Source organism: Canis lupus, chromosome 23 (assembly GCF_011100685.1).
Source record: "Canis lupus familiaris isolate Mischka breed German Shepherd chromosome 23, alternate assembly UU_Cfam_GSD_1.0, whole genome shotgun sequence".
NCBI lineage: Eukaryota > Metazoa > Chordata > Mammalia > Carnivora > Canidae > Canis > Canis lupus.
In genome coordinates this window covers 25,802,158-25,820,742 of record NC_049244.1, presented here as the reverse complement: position 1 = coordinate 25,820,742, position 18,585 = coordinate 25,802,158, and the positions used below count along the sequence as shown (strand labels likewise).

The following is an 18,585-nucleotide window of genomic DNA, read 5'->3' as shown; positions in this document are numbered from 1 at the left end:
TAAAGGTTTGACAAACTCTCCTGAAACATCCCTTTCCTAAGCATGTGAAAAAACTATTCACTCTAATTTAGGCACAGAAGGTCAGAGAATAGGTTTCAATAAAAGACACAAATGTTCCACTTAGGCTGACACTTAGGCTCCTCTTTAAGATGGGGGGGGGGCAGGAAATGTTCTTTATCATTGAGAAAATAGAGCTAGCAGTCTGGATAAAACAGCATTTTATCTTTCAACCCAAGTTACCTGTAAAAAGACATGTGCATTTTATTAAGCTTGAAAGAATGTAACTTTCCAGAACCATATACTTAGGAATAAAGTCTTCTAAAACTGAATATAAATGCTTCTTTTAATTCAATGTAGTCCTCACTGAATTTCATTTAAAATTAAATATAAAATTATAGGTACTATAGAAATTGGTATCCCCAACAATTCGTTTGTAGATGTGGTATGGCTCTCCTAAGAACTACAAATTTCATGTTGCACTGGCCCTGGGAAGAATTAATATTATTTCAAGGAATTCAAGAGTCACTGGGTCCTAATTCCAAAGCTGTTTTAAGTCAAAAGTAATTATTGCTTAATGTCAAGAAATCAATCTGCTAAACAACTGTAATTAGACAGAGATCAGGAGAGAGGAGCAGAGGGAGAGGGACAAGCTGACTCCTCCCTGAGCAAAGCCCATTGCAGGACTCGATCCCATGACTCTGGGATCATGACCTGAGCCAAAATCCAGACTCAGCTGCTTTAACTGACTGAGCCACCCAGGGGCCCCAAAAGGGCAAAATAATTCTTGTAGATTAATGCTTTAGTATGTGGAAATACATACAAAACCAAAAACAAATTATTACAAAAATGAGGTCATTACTATAAATTAAATATGTAACCTTGAACAGCTTTCTTACATATCAAACAGAAAGCAACTAGAAAATTTAAGAAAAAGATGACTCCACTGTTTCTACCTGAGCTACTAGAAAGATGGATCGGCCATCAACAGAAATGTAAGACTACAAGTAAAACTGGTTTGGAAGAAAAAGAACAGGAAGTCACTTTTTAACATAAAAAAGGTCAAATAACTGAGCTTTGATGCCCTCCAATTAAGTAGGTAAGAATAGGAGAAACCAATGGAGGAAAGTCAGAAGCAACCAATGGGGCAGAGAGAAGCAAGAAGGCATAATATCCTGGAAAACAATGAAGAAAGTATACCAAGGAGGACAGACTTGTATCAAATGCTAGCAACAAGTTTCAAGTAAGGACAAGGATTGACCACAGGATATAGCAATGTGGAAGTTACTGGTAACTATGATAAGGGCATATTCAGAATAGTTAGTGGTGGAGATTTTTGCCCTAACTATGATGACTCTAAGAGAGAGAATGGGAGGGAAGAATTAGAAACAGCAAGTATAGACAACAATTTGGAGAAGTTTTACTGCATAAAGGAAGAGAGAACTGGGACAAAAGGTGGCAAAAAAAAAAAAAAAAGTGGAATTAAAAAGAACGTTTTTAAGATGGGAGAAATAACAGCATGATTGCATACTGATGGGAAAGAACCATAATGAGGGAAAAATTAATGAAGCAGGAGAAAAAATTGCTTTGATCCTGTAGCATCCCTATGTGATACTTACTTTTATTGTCCCCACTGAACTGAGGGAGGCACAAAAAAGATTAAATAACTTGCCCAAGATCACACAATGAAATAAGTTGCAAGGCTCTTGATTTTAATCCCTGTATCATGCTGCCTTTCTAGGTAAAAGAGAAATCAGTCTACCAGATATTAAAATATATTATTTAAAACTACAACAAATAAAGAGTGACATAAAAATAGATTTGCCACTGGTAACAGTCTAAAATGACAGGCTCAAAGGTATGTGATAATTTAACATTTGATGGATAAAAATTTGTCAGTGAGCTGGGTTAAGCAGATCTCTCTTTCCTTTGATTCTTATACTAAATAAATGCCAAATGGATCTAAGATTTAAACATAAGAAAATCAGTAAAATAACTTAGAAATATGATAGAATATTTTTATAATCTTGGAATGCAGCCAAGTAACTAAGAATATTATTAAGTAATAAATATAACTACACCAAAATTTTTTTAAGATTTTATTTATTTATTCATGAGAGATGCAGAAAGAGAGAGAGGCAGAGACACAGGCAGAGAGAGAAGCAGGCTCCATGCAGGGGGCCCAATGTGGGACATGATCCTGGGCCAAAAGCAGAAGCCCAACCACTGAACCACCCAGGTGTGCCACTACACCAAATTTTAAAGTTCTGTATGGTGGGGGGAAAAAAAAAACAAATAAATATGAAATACAAACTTGAAAAATACTTTCATCCTATACAACTAAAAGTAAATATTCTTAATATTTAAAAAGTTTCTGAACATCAATGCAAAAATAAAGATTGTTATCCCAATAGAAAAAGGAGATTTTTTAAAATTTTTTTTCAAAAAGGACATATAACAAGTTATACAAAGAAATACAATTTTAATTTGTAAATCTCCTCCTAATTGGCAAGTATTAAAAATAGTAACAACATCCAGCACTGGAAAGAGTATGGTAATTCAAACACTATCATATACCACTGGGGAAGAACAAACTAGAGCATCTTATTTAAGACAGAAGGGCAATTTAGAAATGAATCAAAATCTGAAATATACTTAATCTTTTACTTCCACAACAATTTTACTTCTAGACTTTACCAGTCCTAAAAAGATGAATTACACAAAAATAACATATAAAGACTCTGCTTGCAATATTACTAAATGTCCATTATTAGGGAATTAATTAAGTTATGGTACATCCACAAAATGAAATTCATTAAATAGCCATTTAAAATGAGGCTGTTTCTGGGGCGCCTGGGCGGCTCAATGGTTGAGTGTCTGCCTTTGGCTCAGGTCGTGATCCTGGGGTCCTGAGATCAAGTTCCATATCAGGCTCTGCTCAGGGAGCCTGCTTCTCCCTCTGTCTCTCTGCCTTGTGTGTCTCTCATGAATAAATAAATAAAACCTTAAAAAAAAAATGATGCTGTTTCTCTATGTTGACACAGGAACTGCTAGAGTTTGTAATGCTTTTTATTTTCTTTGTCATACATTTTTGTACTACTGGTATTTTCTACAAAGGTTCATTTATCATATTTTTAATAGCTTTACTGAGATACAATGCACATATAATTCATTCAAAGCATACAATTCAAGGTTTTTATATATACACTGAGTTTGCAAGCATCACTACAATCCATTTTAGAACATTTTACCCCACCCAAAAAATAACCCCATATCCATAAGCAGTTATTCTTTATCTGCCCCAACGCCCCCCTTCTCCAGACAACCCCTAATCAATAAGCAAATTTAATTTGCCTCTTACAGACATTTCATATAGAAAAAAATCATACGATATTACTCAGCCATTAGAAACGACAAATACCCACCATTTGCTTCAACGTGGAGGGAACTGGAGGGTATTATGCTGAGTGAAGTAAGTCAATCGGAGAAGGACAAACATTATATGTTCTCATTCATTTGGGGGAATATAAATAATAGTGAAAGGGAATATAAGGGAAGGGAGAAGAAATGTGTGGGAAATATCAGAAAAGGAGACAGAACATAAAGACTCCTAACTCTGGGAAATGAACTAGGGGTGGTGGAAGGTGAGGGGGGGGGGGTGAATGGGTGACGGGCACTGAGGGGGGCACTTGACGGGATGAGTACTGGGTGTTATCCTGTATGTTGGTAAATTGAACACCAATAAAAAATAAATTTATTAAAAAGAAAATCATACAAAATGTAGCCTTTACTGACTGGCTTCCATGTATGATTTTAAAGCCATTCCATTTTAGAAACAAAAAGGTAACAAAACCATCAATTCACACAATTTTCCCAATTAAAAATGAGCATATGCAAATATTAATAATTATTTATTAGCTAACACACAAAAAATGCATACCATATTCAACTAAATCTTTTCTAACAGTCTCAATATTCAAGTAAACATTACACAACAGAACTCTGAAAAAAGATAAAGAACTCTCATAATTCTATGGTTAGTAAAGAATTGAGATTAACCTTTAATATTTAATTAATACCACTTACAACTAGTTACTGCATTTTCTCAACAAGTGATAGGTAACAACAAAAAAATTCCCCAAATAATACATTAAGAATCACATGCCATAAGTACATTTACTCATATCAAGTAAATTTCTCAAGTAAATAAAAATTATTCCTACAGATCAGAATTATATATTGATGATTAAAAAGTATTCTGAGGCACAGGCTCCATTTTCTAGCTATACACACACACACAATTATATAATTATATGTGTATACATATAACTTCTTTTAATACTTATTAGCATCAAACTTATTCATCTTTTTCTTCCATCATTAGACCTATTCCTAATCTTTCCTACGTGTCTATGTGCATACTACATTACTAAGGGAGAAAAGCTAAATTGAGGGCAAGGTCGGAGTTGGGGGGGGACAGTCTGGAGAACAATTTGACAATATCTAGTAAGGTTGAATATGTGAAATGTCACTCCCTGGAGGAAGTATACACATTTACAAGACAACTGGTATATAAATGTATGTCTGCTAAGAGTTTGTTAACAGTGAAAATTTCAAGCAGCCTAAATTTTCATCAACAGAATGAGCAAATTGTGTCAGTAAACCTCTACAGTAATTATTTCCCATGATAAAACTCAATGAACATATTTTCCCATAACAGAGGTCATTTTCTGCCCATTTCTCAAATAAAACTAAAATTCTTGTTTTCTGTGGAATGGACTCACTTGGGAAATGGTTGCCTTCTGACCATCTGAGAATTTCTCGGATCACTATTCAATTAGTGATATTCAGTATAAGTTTCAAAATCCTTACCATTGTACTTTATATGACAATATAGAGGACTAAAAACACTGATTTTTCAATAACCTCACAATAGTACAACACTACATTTTACAGTCAAATTTTAGAAAACCATTTTTCAATATCATGGTTGAAATTTTACTTAAGTTCATTCAATGACATACCATAAAGCAGTGAAAAGGAATACATAATAGCTGCGTGTATCAACAAGGATAAATCTCAAACCCAAAACACTAAGAGAAAAATTTAAGTTATAAAGGATATGTATAATAAAAAAGAAGAATGGTGAAGATGCAGAGAAATAGGAAAGCTAATACCTCATTGATGAGAGTATATAATACTACAACCACTATGGAAATAGTTTAGCAGTTTCTTAAAAAGTTAAAAATAAACATATCATATGATTCAGCAATTCTCTTCTTAGGTATCCACTCAAGGGAAATGAAAACACATAGCCATACAAAGACTTGAATATAAATGTTCTTAGCTGATCTAGTCATAATAGTCAAAAACTGAAAAGAAGGTAAATATTCATGGAATGGACTGACAATAAATGTACTGCCAAAACATAATGATAATATTCACCAATAAAAAGAAATGAGCTATAGATACATGCTATAAAGTAGACATACCTCCAAAACATGCACACTGAAAAAAGTCAGATACAAGAGACCAAATATATTATTTCATTTACATGAAATATTCAGAAATGCTAAGCTATGGAGGCAGAAAACAGATTTAATGGTTGCCTACAGCAGAGGGAATGAGGATTAACAGTTAATGTGCAAGAGAGATTATATTCAAGTGATGACAATGTTCTACACCTGACTGATGATAACTGAACCTGGTAAGTTTACAAAAATCTCAATGAACTGTACATTCAAAAAGGTGAATTATATGATATGTTAAATATGGCTCAAGCTTATTTTTTAAAAAGGGATATGTATATAATAATTCCACTGATCTAAAATTTAATGAACAATATGTTACTTGGAAGAGCAGTATATAGGTGCATATACTTATACCCAACTCAGAATAAATAGCTGCTTCTTTAGAAAGAGGCAGTACAAAGGGACCAGGGATGGAACTTTAGTAATATGTTAACAACCTTATTTCTTAAAAAGTGAGAGATCAAAGCAAGGTGTGCATACACATGTCTATTCCATTATTGTCTGCACTTTTACCAAGTTTGAAATGTTTCACAATAATTTTTAAATTAGAACATAAAGGAATCCAAGGGTAGATAAACAATATAGAAACAAACATTCATATAGAGTTAATGGAGCCAGAAGTCTTTGAAATGAAAATTATAACCACAATCAATCAGATCTATAAAGTTACATTATAAATAAATCAATACTGATTAAGCAACTTCTATGCATAAGTTCATATGACATACACCAATGCATAAAACAAGGCTCCTGTATATCATGAAAGCTTAGGAAAAAAGTCTATAAATACAGAAGAAAGGGTCCAGGACTTTAAGTCAGAGGACTTGGTTTTGAGGTCTAGTTCTGGTGTTTATAAATGACAAGACTAGGAAATTTACTAAACCGTTTCCTCCAAACTTTAGTTTCCTCATGTGTGAAGTGAGGCAGTAATAGTTATATGACAGGATTGTTGTTGAGTATTATATAGACAATCAAGTGAAGCTTAAAGCTTCACTTCTGGAATGTAGGATAAGTACTCGTTAATTCCTTCCTGGTCTCAGGACTGTTGTTGGATTAAATGAGATGGATGGTCAGTGTACCTGGGTGGTGCAGTGGATTAAGCATTTGACTCTTGGTTTCAGCTCAGGTTGTGATCTCAGGGTCATGAGACTAAGCCCAGTAGTGAGCTCTGTGCTCAGTGCAGAGTCTGCTGAAGACTCTCTCTCCCTCTCCTTTTTCCCCTACCGACTGCATGGTACTGTCTTGTGTGCTCTCTCTCTCTCAAATAAATACATAAATCTTTTAAAAATAAAAGAATAAATGAGATGAATGGTAAACCACACTAGAGAAAGTGTTATATCACTACTGAAAGATTATTATACAGTATCATATCATCATTGTAGAACTAAATTTATTTAGTGGCAAACAAATAATATGTAAAAAGAATATATGATGGGGCACCTGGGTGGCTCAACCACTGAGCACCTGCCTTCAGCTCAGGTTGTGATCCCAGGATCCTGGGATTGAGTCCTACATTAGGCTTCCCATGAGGAGCCTGCTTCTCCCTCTGCCTATGTCTCTGCCTCTCTGTGTGTGTCTCTCATGAATAAATAAATAAAATCTTAAATATATATATATTATTATTATTATTTTTATTATTATTATCATTAATTGCTACATGCAGGAAAAACTTTAAGGAAGAGGAAATGTCCTCAAAAGACAGGAAGACATTAGCTTTGTGGAAATGAGATAGAGAAGAGATCAGAGCTAAAGAAGAGAAATTACAGGTCTTCAGAACAAGTTCCTTTCTCTAAGAGACCAGATATTTAATACTATGATTCATCTGGGTTTTGAAATGCAGAGAAATATATCCTTTTATGTAGAAAGATTAAGAGTTAATAACTGCATTGTATAGTGTTTCTCTACCCTTAGCTATACCTTAGAATCACCCAGAAATGCTTTAGGAAACACTGATGTCCAGACCTCAGCCACAGCAATCCTGATTAAATCAGTCTAGAGTGGGATCCAGTCATTAATACATTTCAAATATGTAGCCAGGATGAAGACCAGTGCTCCATTCCAAAATTCTTACTCTAATCCTTAAATTATTGGCTGACTAAGCATGGACTGTATCTCCCCCATAACATATTTTTTAAGAAGTATTTTTTTTTTGGACTTAGTATTAGCATGACTAATTACAAATATCTGAAATTAGTTGAAAAGAAAAAAAATCATCTGCTCAATTTTTTTCTTTTTAAATCTGCTGAGATCCTCCAACATCAAGTATAGAACCTGGCTCATAATAGGTACTCTGTGATCATGAATGAATCAGTCTTTTCTCAATTTTGACCGTTAACTTTATGTGTCAACTTGGCTAGGTCACAAACATTCTAGATGTTTCTGTGTACTTTTTAGATGAGATTAACATTTAAATCAACAGACTTTGAATGTAGCAGATTACCCCCCTTAATATATGGGTAGCTCTCATCAAGTAAAAGCCTTAATTTAAAATAAGAAATAAAAAATAAAAAATAAAAATAAAAAAGAACTGATTCTCCCTGCAGAAGAGGTAATTCTGCCAGCAGAGAGCCTTTGGATTTAAACAGCAATACCAGCTCTTGCCTACTGGTCTACCCTGCAGATTTTGGACTTGCTAGCCTCTACAATCACATAAGCCCAATTCCTTAAAATCTCCCTCTCCTCATCACCCCCCAATATACACTCTTTACTGATTATGTTTCTCTAGAGAATCCAAACTAATACATCAACCTTATCAATGCATTGGATTTAGATTGCAAGACACAACCTATTCCTAATCCCTTTCCAAAGATAACTTCAGTATATATCCGAGGAGATTTCTCCAAAAATGAACTGTAATAGTATCTAAAAAAGGTTTCCTGATAGAATATTTCATTAAAAATGTATTGGGGGACATGGGGATCAACTTTGTTGCGCTAAATTCAAGTGTCTTTACACTTAAAAGGCTACTGAACTGTTAAACATGAAAAAAAAAAGGTACATACAGAACTTTTTTCTTAATTTTATTTTTATTTATTTATGATAGAGAGAGAGAAAGAGAGAGAGAGGCGCAGAGACACAGGCAGAGGGAGAAGCAGGCTCCATGCAGGGAGCCTGACGCGGGACTCGATCCCGGGACTCCAGGGTCGCGCCTTGGGCCAAAGGCAGGCGCGAAACTGCTGAGCCACCCAGGGATCCCCCATACAGAACTTTTGATAATCATCCTAAACTCTATTCCACCAACAGCAGGTAAGTTTCCTCACATGGAAACTCTGTAAGACAGTAAGAGCTCACTGAAACTGAGAAAACTATGAAACTGCTTTATGGCTAAGCAAGGAAGTATGCCATGAGCTGATGTCTGCAATAAGCACAGCAAAGAGGATACACTGAAGCTACGTAACTATTATCCCTGCTTTAGTCAACTCCACCCTCTACTGAGAACAAAGTTATATAAACAGCCCTCTACTTGACCAAGGTGAGGTAGCTCAGAGACGTATAATACAGGGGATATAAGGTACAGAAGTATGGGGGATTGCTGAATCCATACAATAACATAAATGCCAAATCCCACATTTCTACAAGTATATCTCCTGACTCCCTTGGACCTTATACAATTAGAACTTTCTTACTAAATCAGGCGCCATTTGGTGTAGTTAAGGTAGATAATTTATCATTTTTTAAAAATTGATTTAAGAGAAAATGTCAGAATTAGTTAACTGAATTAAGGAAAATAATTACAAATTTCCTCAAGGATCTTTTTAAATTTTGGTAGGGAATCTCAGATCTGCCAAAACATTCTATCCAAAATTTCCTCTTAATGAACTTCTTTTAAAATTTGGCGAATGTAAAATTTAGATCTTAGGGCTGAACAGGACAATGCTGTGAGAAAGAGAACTATAAAAATTTGAAGACGAAAGAAAATGTCTAAAAATAAAATAATTAAGTCACAATACCTTTTTAAGGATTTTTACAATTAAAAAAAGAACAGGTGTTAGCCATTAAAAGCTATTGTTCATTTGATTCCACCACAGTCCAAGTTAAAAATGATGTTTCTCTTTAAAGCAAATATTCATTGTGCTTTTGTAAAACATAAAGGAAATATTTTGATATTTTTTTTCTCAAAGAACTATGGTGGGAGTTTCATTATTTCTATGCCTACAATAATGTAATCAATTACATATTAAGCCCCTACTTACTATGTGAGATTCTTTTTTTTTTTTTTTTTTTTTTTTTAAGATTTTATTTATTTATTTCGACAGAGAGAGCGAGCATAAGCAGGAGAAGCGGCAGGCAGAAGTGGTCTCCCAGCTGAGCAAGGAGCCTGATGCGGGGCTCAATCTCAAGACCCTGAGATCACAACCTGAGCCCAAGGCAGATGTTTAACTGTCTAAGCCACTCAGATACCCACTACATGAAATTCTTTTAAAGAAATGAAAAACTCACAGAAGCTGCAGGGTAGTCTTCCAGAAGTACAAAAATCCACACACAATCCCTGAGTAAGCGATACAATCCCACACTATATTTTACCATTCCTATGCTTCCATCTATTACTTAACAATTATTAAGAGTATGTAAATGAGAGGTACACCTGGGTGGCTCAGCAGGTTATACATCTGCCTTCACTCAGGTCGTGATCTCGGGGTCCTGGGATTTGCCCCACATTAAGGCTCCCTGCTTAGTGGACAGCCTGCTTCTTCCTCTCCCTCTGCAGCTCCCCCTGCTTCTGCTCTCTCTTGCTCAAACAAATAAATAAAATCTTTTTTTAAAAAGTATGCAAATGAAATTATCCTATGTATTAATATGCTTTATGCCACCATGAAGGAATGTTTTAAAAAATCCATCTAGGAAGACAGTTAAGGTCTTACCACTGACGTATTTTCAAGTGGGTTAATATTTTTGAGAACAAGGGTCCTATCAAGTAACCAATTACTTTTTTAAAGGGACAAATCAATACCTCCAGTCCAAGGGAATCCAATGATACTATTAAAAAATTATCCACAGGGGTGCCTGGGTGGTGCAGTCCGTTGAGCATCTGACTCCTGGTTTCCACCCAGGTCCTGATCTTACAGTCTTGAGATCAAGTCCCACCATCAGGCTCCATGCTCAGCGTAGACTCTCCTTGGGACTTTCTCTCTCCCTCTCCCTCTGCCCCTTCCCACTGTGCTCTTTCTTAAATTAAAAAAAAAAAAAATTATCCACAAAAACACACAAACTACATTTTGTGCATCATCTACATTTTGTGTTGATGGTGGTTATGCAGTATGCACTGTGTTTAAGAACATTACTTCCAGGGCCAAAAAGCCTGGGTTTGAATCCTAGCTATAAGGTTTTAGGGGAAATTACTTAACATTCTCTGAGCCTCAGCAATGTCATCTGTAAAGCAGGGATGTAACTCCTAAAGTAGTTGGGAAGATTAAATGAGATAATCTGCATAAAATGCTTAGAACTGTATCTAGTACTTAATGCTCATTCACTTATTATTTGTTACCTACATTCCTTACCCGTTCCTCCCCTTCTCTCCCTCCCTCCTTTTCCTACTACTATTACTACCAATTCTTCTGTATTCTTTTCCTTCCAATGTAATAAGGCCACCTTTGCAATATTTCTTGGCATCTGCTTCCCAGAGCATTTTTTTTCCTTACACAGTTTGCTGGAATATTTTATTTGTGGCTGGCTCTGACTTTATGTTAATTGTGCTTTTTGTTTCCTGCAAAAATGCAGTGCCTTACTATTGCTGTATTTAGAATTGTAAATTTCAAAATCTATAAATAAAAAGTTAAAATAAATAATTTTACAGGAAGCTAGTCCTGATTATAAATGCAGACTAATGACTTTTTTCCCCCAGCAAAAGAAGAATAAAAAGAAATGATTTGAAATAGCCCAAAATCTGTTGCTTGTAAATAGTATTATATAGTATTACTTTTTTTATTGGTCCAAAATTAGGTATTATTAATTAGTGAGTAAGACCTCAATGAATTAGTTTGTATAGGTTTTAGGTTTGTTATATAAAAATCCTATAAAACTGCATTAATTTGGTTAACCATGTTTTAACATCTAAATTTTTTTATATTCATATTTTTCCAATACTACAAACTCACAACACCCTTTCATGGGCATTCTCTCATCAGAAAATTACAGGCAATTAACTGAGCATGACCACTATGTTCTAGGAACAGTGCTTAGCATATTTCTAGGAGGCAACTGTTCACAGTAGATTTGAAATAAAGTTAGGCAACCTGTCCTGGTGCTAGATATAATCATATATATTATCATGTTTAGTTGATGTAATCCTCACAAACCCCGTAAGGTAGAGAGTTATTCTTAATTTCAAGATTTTATAGATGAGAAAAAAGATACTCAGAAAGACATACTGACTTGTTCAAGATCACAAAGACAGTATCTGGCAGACACAGGACCCGAACCCCCCCCCCCCCCATCAACTTTCCAATCTTGGAAGATTTTAAACCAATTTTAAACCAAAATGAACTGTAACATTAAAATCACATATTTTAAATAAAGCCTATATTCCTCACTGAAAATAAATTAAAATGACAAATACTTTCTTCCACTCAGTATTAATGGTTACTTTAGACACAAAATGCAAAAGATTAAATGAGACTTTAAGCAATTTTAGTTTCCTATGGACATCCAGTAATTCTTAAGTGTGGAAAAAATTAACCTTTCCTTATCCCTCCACCCAAGTGTGCATGGCTACATCCCCATAGAGTTTAAAATAGGCTAACCAAATCTACTTTTTAAATCAGATTCATTACCTTCTACAAATGATTTTGAAAAGAAGCACTGACTAGGAGGAACATAACATACCATGACAGGGAGAAGAGGAATCAATTATTAAGCCAGCAAAAACATGACATCTTAAAAATATACCTTTGTATCAAAAAAGTTTGATGAGGTATGTATAAACAAACTATTTTAACAAGGTAAAATGAGCAGTTTTTTAACAAAGCAGAAGCTAGTAATTTCAGTACACGTATTTCAGTAAATATATTCATATGCATTACTCCAAAGGGGTTTTTAAAGTTGACTAATGACACACACTGGCATACCATTAAATTCTCCTTCTGAGGTACATAATACTCATAACTATATTTTGGAAATATTTTCTGGTTAGAGTACATTTTACAAGATTGCTAACAATTATATCCCAGAAACAGAATTCTTCACTCTCTACTCCCTAATTTCAACTTCTCAACAATTATCAACCCTCCATGGAACTTTCTGGAGGCTATGTGTGCCCTGCCATCACCAGAGTCCACTGAAATACAAAGAAACAAACCCAGGTATGGAAATGTTCAGAGCATCAGTAAACTGCCAAATATTAAATAGGAGATGCCCTTAATAGCAAGTACAGATTTGTAGAAAAGAGTTAATTCTCAAAAAAATTGACATTTTGATGGCATGGATTCTAAATGTTCAACCCTAAAGCTGCATTACTATAGACATGTGAATTTTACAGTTATTATGAAACTCTACCTTACATAATTTTCAGTATTCATTCATTCATTCATTCATTCATTCATTCAATATTTATTTATAGCCAGGCACTATTCCACATGGAAAAAACTTTTTAAAAGTAACAGAGTCCCTGACCTCAATAAGTTTAGTTTGGTAGTGCTATCTGCCAACAGTAGGCATAAAACTTCTCTGTGTAACTAGTGGTTTTCCATATATAGATGGTGGTATTATAAATTTTTATTTAGAAAGACTATTATGTGACTCTAATGTCAAATGGATGACAGGTGACTTGCTATGTAGTTAACAAAATAAAACAGAAAATTAATTCCATAGTCCACTTCCTCCCATAGAGTTCTAACTTCATAGCTGAAACCCATCTAAAGTATGGTTTGTATAAAAAAGGACAAACTTTTAGAACACTATAAACTTTTATTTTATATCTTGGAAACATGACAATTATTATTATTATTATTTTATTATTATTATTATTGTAAAATCATTATGAACATCTCCCCCAGATACCTATTTGTTCACTTTTTAAAAAGATTTATTCATGGGAATCCCTGGGTGGCTCAGCAGTTTAGCTCCTGCCTTCAGGCCAAGGTGTGATCCTGGAGTCCCGGGATCGAGTCCAACATCAGGGCTCCCTGCATGGAGCCTGCCTGCTTCTCCCTCTGTCTGTGTCTCTGCCTCTGTGTGTATGTGTCTCTCATGAATAAATAAATAAAATCTTAATAAATGTTTGTTTGTTTGTTTGTTTATTTATTTGAGAGAGAGAGCGCGCGCGCGCACGCACGAGAGCACAAGCAGGGGAAGGGGTAAAGGGAGATGGAGAAGCAGACTCCCTGCTGAGCAGGAAGCCTGATGTGGGCTCCATCCTGGGATTCCAGGATCACTATTTTTTTTTAAGATTTTATTTATTTATTCATGAGAGACACATAGAGAGAGACATAGGCAGAGGGAGAAGCAGGCTCCATATGGAGAGTCTGATATAGGACTCTATCCCAGGAAACATAGCCCAGGAATGTGATCCCAGGACTCGATTCCAGGGATCACAACCTAAGCCAAAGGCAGATGCTCAACCACCGAGCCACCCAAGTGCCCCTGGGATCATTTTCAATGTCACTTTTGGATATCACATACTTCTAATCTTCAGATTCTCTCATATACTACTAGTCCAATGACTATAGCAGAAACCAATTAACATCCTCATACAATTTATACAACCTGAGTATCTCTACAATTGTTATTAAAAATTACAGGAAATGAGATGACAAATGATGGTCAGCAACATAGTACTGAGCCCAGTTTGTTACAAGAGTCCACCCTGATTTTTATCCAAGATACTTATTTTTAAAACCAAAGACACTTCACAGGGCACCTGGCTGGCTCAGCTGGTAGAGTATGTGACTCATGATCTCAGGGTCATGAGTTCAAGCCCCATATTGGGTGTAGAGTTCACTTAAAGACAAAACAAAACCAAAGACAGGAGCACCTTTACAACTTCACAGGATATGCAGAGAGCACTACAGCAGACTTCCAGAAGAATGGGTTTAAAATGTTTTACTCTGAAATAATTTTATGCTTATAGAATTTTATGCTTGTAATAACAGTAGAGTTCCCACATACTGTTAACATGGGTTCCCCCAACATTAACATCCATAACTACAGTACGATATTAAAACATAAAATTAACATCGGTTCTATACTAAATTACTCAAAAGTTTTCCAGCTGTCCACTAATGCTCTTTTCTTTCTTCTATTTTGTTTTTCCCAACTTTTTTCTATTCCAGGATCCTATCCAAGATCCTATCACATAGTCTTCAACAATCTGTGATAATTCCTTATCTTTCGTAACAATGATACTTTTGAAAAATACTGATTATTTTTTAAAACATGCCTCAATGTGGGTTTGTCTAATGTTTTTTCTAGGATTAGACTGAGGTTATGTACATTTTTGGCAATAATATTATATAAAACAATGCTGTGTCCTCTTATCAGATATTAGCATGTCTTCTTATTGGTGATGCCAGCCTAGATCACTTGGTGTGTGCCAGCTTTCTCCACTGCAAAGTTACTATTTTTCCCTTTGCGATTATTGAACATCTTGGAGAAATACTTTTAGATTATGCAAATATTGTTTCTCCTCAAACTTGCACCCTTTTTTTTTTGACATTCATTGCTATCAATGAATGCATCTATATCTATATATAGATCTATATCCTGCCTACAAAAACTACTATTATGCTGCTTGCTTCATGGTAGTTTGCTATTACCTGGAGTCCTTCCATGTTTATTAATTATAATTCAGAAGACAGTTGTTTATATCAAATACCAAGGTCTCAATAAACCATCAAAAACAAAAACAAAAAACCCAAACCAAAAACAGTAAGTATAATGGACAACAGTATTTCATCTTGAGCTATAATGACCTTAACTCCCCAAATTAGATGTCTAGCAGTTCCTCTTTGAAGGATCTGTATCTAAGTTGTTAATGACATCTGTCAGCAGCTGTAGTGTTTTGTTTTATATAATTGTAGCCTCATTTTTTATTGCAAGTAATGCATCATGATGCATATTTAAGGTTTTCCAAATAAAGAGTCTTGAGCAATCTATTTTAAAGTAGCTAATACCACAGCACATTTGAGGCTAAGGGGTAAGCATTCCTTCAGAACCAAAACAATGAGGACAGCAAATATTCTGCCCCTGAAAATCTAATCTCATTCCTCAACCTGAAATCTCACCACATGAGCATAAAATTACAGTGGTAAGGAGAGATTTCTTAGAATGGTGAATTTCAAAGCACCACCTTTCAAGACTCTTATTTCTATGACAGGATTAGGATCTGCAAACATGAAATATAACCTTATTCACTTATCTTTCACAAAAGGAAAACCCATCAATCTAATGCTAAAAGGCTTCAAGCTTATTTCTAAATATTAAAAAAAAAATGCCTTATTTACCAAAACTTTATTCTTCTTGTTTGTTCATCAAATACTGCAATCTTACATTGAGGTAAAAAAATGTCAACCAATTATTGTGTAAGAGAAGTTCTACTTTTTAAATCTAAAGACCCTATTATACACAGAATTATTTTAATAGGCAACTGAATACACTACTGTGTATTACCAAGTATATTCGACCATTATAAGCATACCCCTTTAAATCGAATTCTTCAAACGAAAACCCTAGTAAACTTAAAATTAACACAGTGGCATATAGCAAATACTCTAAGTGTTTTTTAGTAAATAACTCGGTGATGAACAATACATAACAATGGTCCATAATTCCTTCTGGATTACATCCATTGCAGGCTAAGAGTTCAAGCATACCACTTCCTCTGCACATTCAGAAATCCATTCGTTTTAGTTATTTCTTAAGAAAAGACGTTAAAATGACTTAGAATATAATCTAAATGACATGGAAATAACATTCTTGAAGTTTATCACCCCAAAACTACAATATATTTGTAAAGGATATCAAGTCATTTTTTAAAGTGATTTATTTTCATAATGGATATCTAGGTGATAAAAATAGATGAGAAAACAGGAAATCCCACTCATATTTCTAAACTTACAAATTACTGCCATGATGAGTCCTGGAAACTATTGCAGGATCATAGTTGTAGGATTTATGTTGACTTCATTTCTGGTTGCAAGCCTTAATATATTAAAAACAAACAAACAAAACAAAACAAAAAAAACCTTGGTCTAAAGCATGGCCATGAGCAAGATTTTATTTGAAAGTCTCTTGACTATTGCTAGGAGTACTGGATAAGTCATGGTGGTCATTTTCTGACAGTTGCATAGAGAGCTTACAAGGTACCTAAATTTCTATTTCCATATTATTTCAAAATAAAAATTACTTTAATATAGGATATTGCTAGTTTATGCTTTAAAACACTACTTTGTATTACTGGAAATGTATTTTAGACTGGAGTGGAGAAAGGAAATTGGCTAGCACTGGTAAATCTATGCTTAGGAGAAAGAAAACTGCAGTAAACCACTTCATCTTTTATCAGATCCCAAATGACCAGAGGATAATTCTAACCAGCAGGGGGAGATAAGGAGGGCAATAGTAAGACAAAGAACAGGCTACAGGCAAGAAAAGCAGTTATAATTATAGCTGAGAACACGGAATTTGTTAAAGGAAGTCTACTGTATAATTATATTTGAAAATTTAGCAAGATGCCCAGAGGCTGACTCGCAGCTGTCAGGAACTGGTAACTCTACTTCTGTTCATGCAGCGGCCACTTCAGCTAGTAAATCCACTATCCAGACATTACTAGAACTGACATTTGGAGTAAAGGGATAAATCCCCTCATAAGACACTTTTTTTCTATAATGGATGAAGGCATCCACTTCAACAAAGTAACCTTTTCTCTTTAGCTTCCTTTTTAGACTTAGCTCTCCTCCATCTTCTCTCCCTCAGAGAACCCAACTATCTCATAACAAATTATCCAGATGCAAATCTCTCCCCTGAATTCTGACTATCATGAACAAAGCTATTGCATACAATTCCAAATCAGCAGGTTTACAACAAAATTCATTTCCCTCCACTCTCACCTTGCTTGGAAACTGTCTTCCAATGGTACCAGCATTCTCTCAGGTAAGCAGGGAAACCCAAGATTTACCTTTGCTGTGTCTTTCCTGACCTCCTACCCTATATTAATTCATCAAGTTCTTTATTAATTTTTCAGTGAAATTCTCTCATCAATGAAAGATATGTTGAAGTCCTAAATCTCACAGCACAGCATGTGACCTTTCTTGGAAATAGGGTCTTGATAGAGGAAATCAAGTTAAAACGAGGTCATTGGGATCCCTGGGTGGTGCAGCGGTTTGGCGCCTGCCTTTGGCCCAGGGCTTGATCCTGGAGACCCGGGATCGAATCCCACATTGGGCTCCCGGTGCATGGAGCCTGCTTCTCCCTCTGCCTGTGTCTCTGCCTCTCTCTCTCTCTCTCTCTCTCTTTCTCTCTGTGACTATCATAAATAAATAAAAATTAAAAAAAAAAAAAAACGAGGTCATTAAGGTAGGTCCTAATTCAATATGACTGGTGTCTTTATAAAAACTGGAGATTTGGACACAGAAACAGACACTCAGAGAGGGAAGATTACCTGAAGACACACAGAGGAAACATGGCCATCTAATGGGAATGATGTATCTATAAGACAAAGAACACCGAAGACTGCTGGCAAACACCAGAAGCCAAAAGACACAAGAAAGAACTCCCCTCTAGAGCAGTCTGAGAGAGCACGGTCTGCCAACTTCTTGAGTTTGGACTTTGAGCCTCTAGAACTGTGGCAATAAATTTCTATGGTTTTAAGCCTCCTGTTTTCGGGATTGTGTTACTAAAGCCCTGAGAAAGTAACTCAACAACCCAGAAACAATTTGAACCCAGTTATCTAAACCCTGTACCACCAAACCTGTGCCTGATCTCTGAATACTACATCCCCACACGTGCAGCTGGCCATGGCAATTATTTTGTACCATTCTTGCTCACACTCAATTACTGAGGCCTGCGTCCTAAGTGTTTCAGAGATATGTAAAGCAAGGTAAAGGAAATAAGAGAGGCTGGAAGTAGA

The 18,585-nt window shown here is 35.2% G+C and overlaps 1 protein-coding gene and 1 non-coding gene across 8 annotated transcripts in view; one reads left to right on the top strand and one right to left on the bottom strand.

Moving 5' to 3' along the window:
- The window catches only part of TBC1D5 (TBC1 domain family member 5), a 542,853-nt gene that overhangs the window by 448,695 nt on the left and 75,573 nt on the right, over positions 1 to 18,585 (bottom strand). The window lies entirely within an intron of this gene.
- TRNAM-CAU lies at positions 14,381 to 14,453 on the top strand. The gene has a single exon. It is a non-coding gene; the product is annotated as a tRNA-Met (tRNA).